Here is a 9,105-nt window from a genome sequence, read left to right on the forward strand (position 1 = left end):
GTGCCTGAAGTTCTCATTCATTATGCAGACTTTTCAATGAGGACTTTTTACTCCATGAAGGCACACTTTACAGTGCCTGAAGTTCTCATTCATTATGCAGACTTTTCAATGAGGACTTTTTATTCATGAAGGCACATTTTTCACTTCCTGAAGTTCTCATTCATTATGCAGACTTTTCAATGAGGACTTTTTACTCCATGAAGGCACACTTTACAGTGCCTGAAGTTCTCATTCATTATGCAGACTTTTCAATGACGACTTTTTATTCATGAAGGCACATTTTTCACTTCCTGAAGTTCTCATTTATTATGCAGACTTTTCAATGATTACTTTTTACTCCATGAAGGCACACTTTACAGTGTCTGAAGTTCTCATTCATTATGCAGACTTTTCAATGATTACTTTTTACTCCATGAAGGCACACTTTACAGTGCCTGAAGTTCTCATTCATTATGCAGACTTTTCAATGACGACTTTTTATTCATGAAGGCACATTTTTCACTTCCTGAAGTTCTCATTTATTATGCAGACTTTTCAATGATTACTTTTTACTCCATGAAGGCACACTTTACAGTGCCTGAAGTTCTCATTCATTATGCAGACTTTTCAATGAGGACTTTTTACTCCATGAAGGCACACTTTACACTTCCTGAAGTTCTCATTCATTATGCAGACTTTTCAATGAGGACTTTTTATTCATGAAGGCGCATTTTTCACTTCCTGAAGTTCTCATTCCTTATGCAGACTTTTCAATGAGGACTTTTTACTCCATGAAGGCACACTTTACAGTGCCTGAAGTTCTCATTCATTATGCAGACTTTTCAATGAGGACTTTTTACTCCATGAAGGCACACTTTACAGTGCCTGAAGTTCTCATTCATTATGCAGACTTTTCAATGAGGACTTTTTATTCATGAAGGCACATTTTTCACTTCCTGAAGTTCTCATTTATTATGCAGACTTTTCAATGAGGACTTTTTACTCCATGAAGGCACACTTTACAGTGCCTGAAGTTCTCATTCATTATGCAGACTTTTCAATGAGGACTTTTTACTCCATGAAGGCACACTTTACAGTGCCTGAAGTTCTCATTCATTATGCAGACTTTTCAATGAGGACTTTTTATTCATGAAGGCACATTTTTCACTTCCTGAAGTTCTCATTCATTATGCAGACTTTTCAATGAGGACTTTTTACTCCATGAAGGCACACTTTACAGTGCCTGAAGTTCTCATTCATTATGCAGACTTTTCAATGACGACTTTTTATTCATGAAGGCACATTTTTCACTTCCTGAAGTTCTCATTTATTATGCAGACTTTTCAATGATTACTTTTTACTCCATGAAGGCACACTTTACAGTGTCTGAAGTTCTCATTCATTATGCAGACTTTTCAATGAGGACTTTTTACTCCATGAAGGCACACTTTTCAGTGCCTGAAGTTCTCATTCATTATGCAGACTTTTCAATGAGGACTTTTTACTCCATGAAGGCACACTTTACAGTGCCTGAAGTTCTCATTCATTATGCAGACTTTTCAATGAGGACTTTTTATTCATGAAGGCACATTTTTCACTTCCTGAAGTTCTCATTCATTATGAAGACTTTTCAATGAGGACTTTTTACTCCATGAAGGCACACTTTACAGTGCCTGAAGTTCTCATTCATTATGCAGACTTTTCAATGGGGTATTTTTATTCCATGAAGGCACACTTTTCACTTCCTGAAGTTCTCATTCATTATGAAGACTTTTCAATGAGGACTTTTTACTCTATGAAGGCACACTTTTCACTCCCTGAAGTTCTAATTCATTATGCAGACTTTTCAATGAGGACTTTTTACTCCATGAAGGCACACTTTACAGTGCCTGAAGTTCTCATTCATTATGCAGACTTTTCAATGAGGACTTTTTACTCCATTAAGGCACACTTTACAGTGCCTGAAGTTCTCATTCATTATGCAGACTTTTCAATGAGGACTTTTTATTCATGAAGGCACATTTTTCACTTCCTGAAGTTCTCATTCATTATGCAGACTTTTCAATGAGGACTTTTTATTCATGAAGGCACATTTTTCACTTCCTGAAGTTCTCATTTATTATGCAGACTTTTCAATGATTACTTTTTACTCCATGAAGGCACACTTTACAGTGCCTGAAGTTCTCATTCATTATGCAGACTTTTCAATGGGGTATTTTTATTCCATGAAGGCACACTTTTCACTTCCTGAAGTTCTCATTCATTATGAAGACTTTTTAATGAGGACTTTTTACTCTATGAAGGCACACTTTTCACTCCCTGAAGTTCTAATTCATTATGCAGACTTTTCAATGAGGACTTTTTACTCCATGAAGGCACACTTTACAGTGCCTGAAGTTCTCATTCATTATGCAGACTTTTCAATGATTACTTTTTACTCCATGAAGGCACACTTTACAGTGCCTGAAGTTCTCATTCATTATGCAGACTTTTCAATGATTACTTTTTACTCCATGAAGGCACACTTTGCAGTGTCTGAAGTTCTCATTTATTCTGCAGACTTTTCAATGATTACTTTTTACTCCATGAAGGCACACTTTACAGTGCCTGAAGTTCTCATTCATTATGCAGACTTTTCAATGAGGACTTTTTACTCCATGAAGGCACACTTTACAGTGCCTGAAGTTCTCATTCATTATGCAGACTTTTCAATGGGGTATTTTTATTCCATGAAGGCACACTTTTCACTTCCTGAAGTTCTCATTCATTATGAAGACTTTTTAATGAGGACTTTTTACTCTATGAAGGCACACTTTTCACTCCCTGAAGTTCTAATTCATTATGCAGACTTTTCAATGAGGACTTTTTACTCCATGAAGGCACACTTTACAGTGCCTGAAGTTCTCATTCATTATGCAAACTTTTCAATGAGGACTTTTTACTCCATGAAGGCACACTTTACAGTGCCTGAAGTTCTCATTCATTATGCAGACTTTTCAATGAGGACTTTTTACTCCATGAAGGCACACTTTACAGTGCCTGAAGTTCTCATTCATTATGCAGACTTTTCAATGAGGACTTTTTATTCATGAAGGCACATTTTTCACTTCCTGAAGTTCTCATTCATTATGCAGACTTTTCAATGAGGACTTTTTATTCATGAAGGCACATTTTTCACTTCCTGAAGTTCTCATTTATTATGCAGACTTTTCAATGATTACTTTTTACTCCATGAAGGCACACTTTACAGTGTCTGAAGTTCTCATTCATTATGCAGACTTTTCAATGATTACTTTTTACTCCATGAAGGCACACTTTACAGTGCCTGAAGTTCTCATTCATTATGCAGACTTTTCAATGAGGACTTTTTACTCCATGAAGGCACACTTTACAGTGCCTGAAGTTCTCATTCATTATGCAGACTTTTCAATGAGGACTTTTTATTCATGAAGGCACATTTTTCACTTCCTGAAGTTCTCATTCATTATGCAGACTTTTCAATGAGGACTTTTTACTCCATGAAGGCACACTTTTCAGTGCCTGAAGTTCTCATTCATTATGCAGACTTTTCAATGAGGACTTTTTACTCCATGAAGGCACACTTTACAGTGCCTGAAGTTCTCATTCATTATGCAGACTTTTCAATGAGGACTTTTTATTCATGAAGGCACATTTTTCACTTCCTGAAGTTCTCATTCATTATGCAGACTTTTCAATGAGGACTTTTTACTCCATGAAGGCACACTTTACAGTGCCTGAAGTTCTCATTCATTATGCAGACTTTTCAATGAGGACTTTTTACTCCATGAAGGCACACTTTACAGTGCCTGAAGTTCTCATTCATTATGCAGACTTTTCAATGAGAACTTTTTATTCATGAAGGCACATTTTTCACTTCCTGAAGTTCTCATTCATTATGCAGACTTTTCAATGAGGACTTTTTACTCCATGAAGGCACATTTTTCACTTCCTGAAGTTCTCATTCATTATGCAGACTTTTCAATGAGGACTTTTTACTCCATGAAGGCACACTTTTCAGTGCCTGAAGTTCTCATTCATTATGCAGACTTTTCAATGAGGACTTTTTACTCCATGAAGGCACACTTTACAGTGCCTGAAGTTCTCATTCATTATGCAGACTTTTCAATGAGAACTTTTTATTCATGAAGGCACATTTTTCACTTCCTGAAGTTCTCATTCATTATGCAGACTTTTCAATGAGGACTTTTTACTCCATGAAGGCACACTTTTCAGTGCCTGAAGTTCTCATTCATTATGCAGACTTTTCAATGAGGACTTTTTACTCCATGAAGGCACACTTTACAGTGCCTGAAGTTCTCATTCATTATGCAGACTTTTCAATGATTACTTTTTACTCCATGAAGGCACACTTTACAGTGCCTGAAGTTCTCATTCATTATGCAGACTTTTCAATGAGGACTTTTTACTCCATGAAGGCACACTTTACACTTCCTGAAGTTCTCATTCATTATGCAGACTTTTCAATGAGGACTTTTTATTCATGAAGGCGCATTTTTCACTTCCTGAAGTTCTCATTCCTTATGCAGACTTTTCAATGAGGACTTTTTACTCCATGAAGGCACACTTTACAGTGCCTGAAGTTCTCATTCATTATGCAGACTTTTCAATGAGGACTTTTTACTCCATGAAGGCACACTTTACAGTGCCTGAAGTTCTCATTCATTATGCAGACTTTTCAATGAGGACTTTTTATTCATGAAGGCACATTTTTCACTTCCTGAAGTTCTCATTTATTATGCAGACTTTTCAATGAGGACTTTTTACTCCATGAAGGCACACTTTACAGTGCCTGAAGTTCTCATTCATTATGCAGACTTTTCAATGAGGACTTTTTACTCCATGAAGGCACACTTTACAGTGCCTGAAGTTCTCATTCATTATGCAGACTTTTCAATGAGGACTTTTTATTCATGAAGGCACATTTTTCACTTCCTGAAGTTCTCATTCATTATGCAGACTTTTCAATGAGGACTTTTTACTCCATGAAGGCACACTTTACAGTGCCTGAAGTTCTCATTCATTATGCAGACTTTTCAATGACGACTTTTTATTCATGAAGGCACATTTTTCACTTCCTGAAGTTCTCATTTATTATGCAGACTTTTCAATGATTACTTTTTACTCCATGAAGGCACACTTTACAGTGTCTGAAGTTCTCATTCATTATGCAGACTTTTCAATGATTACTTTTTACTCCATGAAGGCACACTTTACAGTGCCTGAAGTTCTCATTCATTATGCAGACTTTTCAATGACGACTTTTTATTCATGAAGGCACATTTTTCACTTCCTGAAGTTCTCATTTATTATGCAGACTTTTCAATGATTACTTTTTACTCCATGAAGGCACACTTTACAGTGTCTGAAGTTCTCATTCATTATGCAGACTTTTCAATGATTACTTTTTACTCCATGAAGGCACACTTTACAGTGCCTGAAGTTCTCATTCATTATGCAGACTTTTCAATGAGGACTTTTTATTCATGAAGGCACATTTTTCACTTCCTGAAGTTCTCATTCATTATGCAGACTTTTCAATGAGGACTTTTTACTCCATGAAGGCACACTTTACAGTGCCTGAAGTTCTCATTCATTATGCAGACTTTTCAATGAGGACTTTTTACTCCATGAAGGCACACTTTACACTTCCTGAAGTTCTCATTCATTATGCAGACTTTTCAATGAGGACTTTTTATTCATGAAGGCACATTTTTCACTTCCTGAAGTTCTCATTTATTATGCAGACTTTTCAATGAGGACTTTTTACTCCATGAAGGCACACTTTACAGTGCCTGAAGTTCTCATTCATTATGCAGACTTTTCAATGAGGACTTTTTACTCCATTAAGGCACACTTTACAATGCCTGAAGTTCTCATTCATTATGCAGACTTTTCAATGAGGACTTTTTATTCCATGAAGGCACACTTTACAGTGCCTGAAGTTCTCATTCATTATGCAGACTTTTCAATGAGGTCTTTTTACTCCATGAAGGCACACTTTACAGTGCCTGAAGTTCTCATTCATTATGCAGACTTTTCAATGAGGACTTTTTATTCATGAAGGCACATTTTTCACTTCCTGAAGTTCTCATTCATTATGCAGACTTTTCAATGAGGACTTTTTACTCCATGAAGGCACACTTTACAGTGCCTGAAGTTCTCATTCATTATGCAGACTTTTCAATGAGGACTTTTTATTCATGAAGGCACATTTTTCACTTCCTGAAGTTCTCATTCATTATGCAGACTTTTCAATGAGGACTTTTTACTCCATGAAGGCACACTTTACAGTGCCTGAAGTTCTCATTCATTATGCAGACTTTTCAATGAGGACTTTTTATTCATGAAGGCACATTTTTCACTTCCTGAAGTTCTCATTTATTATGCAGACTTTTCAATGAGGACTTTTTACTCCATGAAGGCACACTTTTCAGTGCCTGAAGTTCTCATTCATTATGCAGACTTTTCAATGAGGACTTTTTACTCCATGAAGGCACACTTTACAGTGCCTGAAGTTCTCATTCATTATGCAGACTTTTCAATGAGGACTTTTTATTCATGAAGGCACATTTTTCACTTCCTGAAGTTCTCATTCATTATGCAGACTTTTCAATGAGGACTTTTTACTCCATGAAGGCACACTTTACAGTGCCTGAAGTTCTCATTCATTATGCAGACTTTTCAATGAGGACTTTTTACTCCATGAAGGCACACTTTACAGTGCCTGAAGTTCTCATTCATTATGCAGACTTTTCAATGAGGACTTTTTATTCATGAAGGCACATTTTTCACTTCCTGAAGTTCTCATTCATTATGCAGACTTTTCAATGAGGACTTTTTACTCCATGAAGGCACACTTTTCAGTGCCTGAAGTTCTCATTCATTATGCAGACTTTTCAATGAGGACTTTTTACTCCATGAAGGCACACTTTTCAGTGCCTGAAGTTCTCATTCATTATGCAGACTTTTCAATGAGGACTTTTTACTCCATGAAGGCACACTTTACAGTGCCTGAAGTTCTCATTCATTATGCAGACTTTTCAATGAGGACTTTTTATTCATGAAGGCACATTTTTCACTTCCTGAAGTTCTCATTCATTATGCAGACTTTTCAATGAGGACTTTTTACTCCATGAAGGCACACTTTACAGTGCCTGAAGTTCTCATTCATTATGCAGACTTTTCAATGAGGACTTTTTACTCCATGAAGGCACACTTTACAGTGCCTGAAGTTCTCATTCATTATGCAGACTTTTCAATGAGGACTTTTTATTCATGAAGGCACATTTTTCACTTCCTGAAGTTCTCATTCATTATGCAGACTTTTCAATGAGGACTTTTTACTCCATGAAGGCACACTTTACAGTTCCTGAAGTTCTCATTCATTATGCAGACTTTTCAATGAGGACTTTTTATTCATGAAGGCACATTTTTCACTTCCTGAAGTTCTCATTTATTATGCAGACTTTTCAATGAGGAATTTTTACTCCATGAAGGCACACTTTACAGCGCCTGAAGTTCTCATTCATTATGCAGACTTTTCAATGAGGACTTTGTACTCCATGAAGGCACACTTTTCAGTGCCTGAAGTTCTCATTCATTATGCAGACTTTTCAATGAGGACTTTGTACTCCATGAAGGCACACTTTACAGTGCCTGAAGTTCTCATTCATTATGCAGACTTTTCAATGAGGACTTTTTATTCATGAAGGCACATTTTTCACTTCCTGAAGTTCTCATTTATTATGCAGACTTTTCAATGAGGACTTTTTACTCCATGAAGGCACACTTTTCAGTGCCTGAAGTTCTCATTCATTATGCAGACTTTTCAATGGAACTTTTTACTCCATGAAGGCACACTTTACAGTGCCTGAAGTTCTCATTCATTATGCAGACTTTTCAATGAGGACTTTTTATTCATGAAGGCACATTTTTCACTTCCTGAAGTTCTCATTCATTATGCAGACTTTTCAATGAGGACTTTTTACTCCATGAATTCACACTTTACAGTTCCTGAAGTTCTCATTCATTATGCAGACTTTTCAATGAGGACTTTTTATTCATGAAGGCACATTTTTCACTTCCTGAAGTTCTCATTCATTATGCAGACTTTTCAATGAGGACTTTTTACTCCATGAAGGCACACTTTTCAGTGCCTGAAGTTCTCATTCATTATGCAGACTTTTCAATGAGGACTTTTTACTCCATAAAGGCACACTTTACAGTGCCTGAAGTTCTCATTCATTATGCAGACTTTTCAATGAGGACTTTGTACTCCATGAAGGCACACTTTTCAGTGCCTGAAGTTCTCATTCATTATGCAGACTTTTCAATGAGGACTTTTTACTCCATGAAGGCACACTTTACAGTGCCTGAAGTTCTCATTCATTATGCAGACTTTTCAATGAGGACTTTTTATTCATGAAGGCACATTTTTCACTTCCTGAAGTTCTCATTTATTATGCAGACTTTTCAATGAGGAATTTTTACTCCATGAAGGCACACTTTACAGTGCCTGAAGTTCTCATTCATTATGCAGACTTTTCAATGAGGACTTTTAACTCCATGAAGGCACACTTTACAGTGCCTGAAGTTCTCATTCATTATGCAGACTTTTCAATGAGGACTTTTTACTCCATGAAGGCACACTTTTCAGTGCCTGAAGTTCTCATTCATTATGCAGACTTTTCAATGAGGACTTTTTACTCCATGAAGGCACACTTTACAGTGCCTGAAGTTCTCATTCATTATGCAGACTTTTCAATGAGGACTTTGTACTCCATGAAGGCACACTTTTCAGTGCCTGAAGTTCTCATTCATTATGCAGACTTTTCAATGAGGACTTTTTACTCCATGAAGGCACACTTTACAGTGCCTGAAGTTCTCATTCATTATGCAGACTTTTCAGTGAGGACTTTGTTCTCCATGAAGGCACACTTTTCAGTGCCTGAAGTTCTCATTCATTATGCAGACTTTTCAATGAGGACTTTTTACTCCATGAAGGCACACTTTTCAGTGCCTGAAGTTCTCATTCATTATGCAGACTTTTCAATGAGGACTTTTTATTCATGAAGGCACATTTTT

Source organism: Episyrphus balteatus, chromosome 3 (genome assembly GCF_945859705.1).
Source record: "Episyrphus balteatus chromosome 3, idEpiBalt1.1, whole genome shotgun sequence".
Classification (NCBI taxonomy): Eukaryota; Metazoa; Arthropoda; class Insecta; order Diptera; family Syrphidae; genus Episyrphus; species Episyrphus balteatus.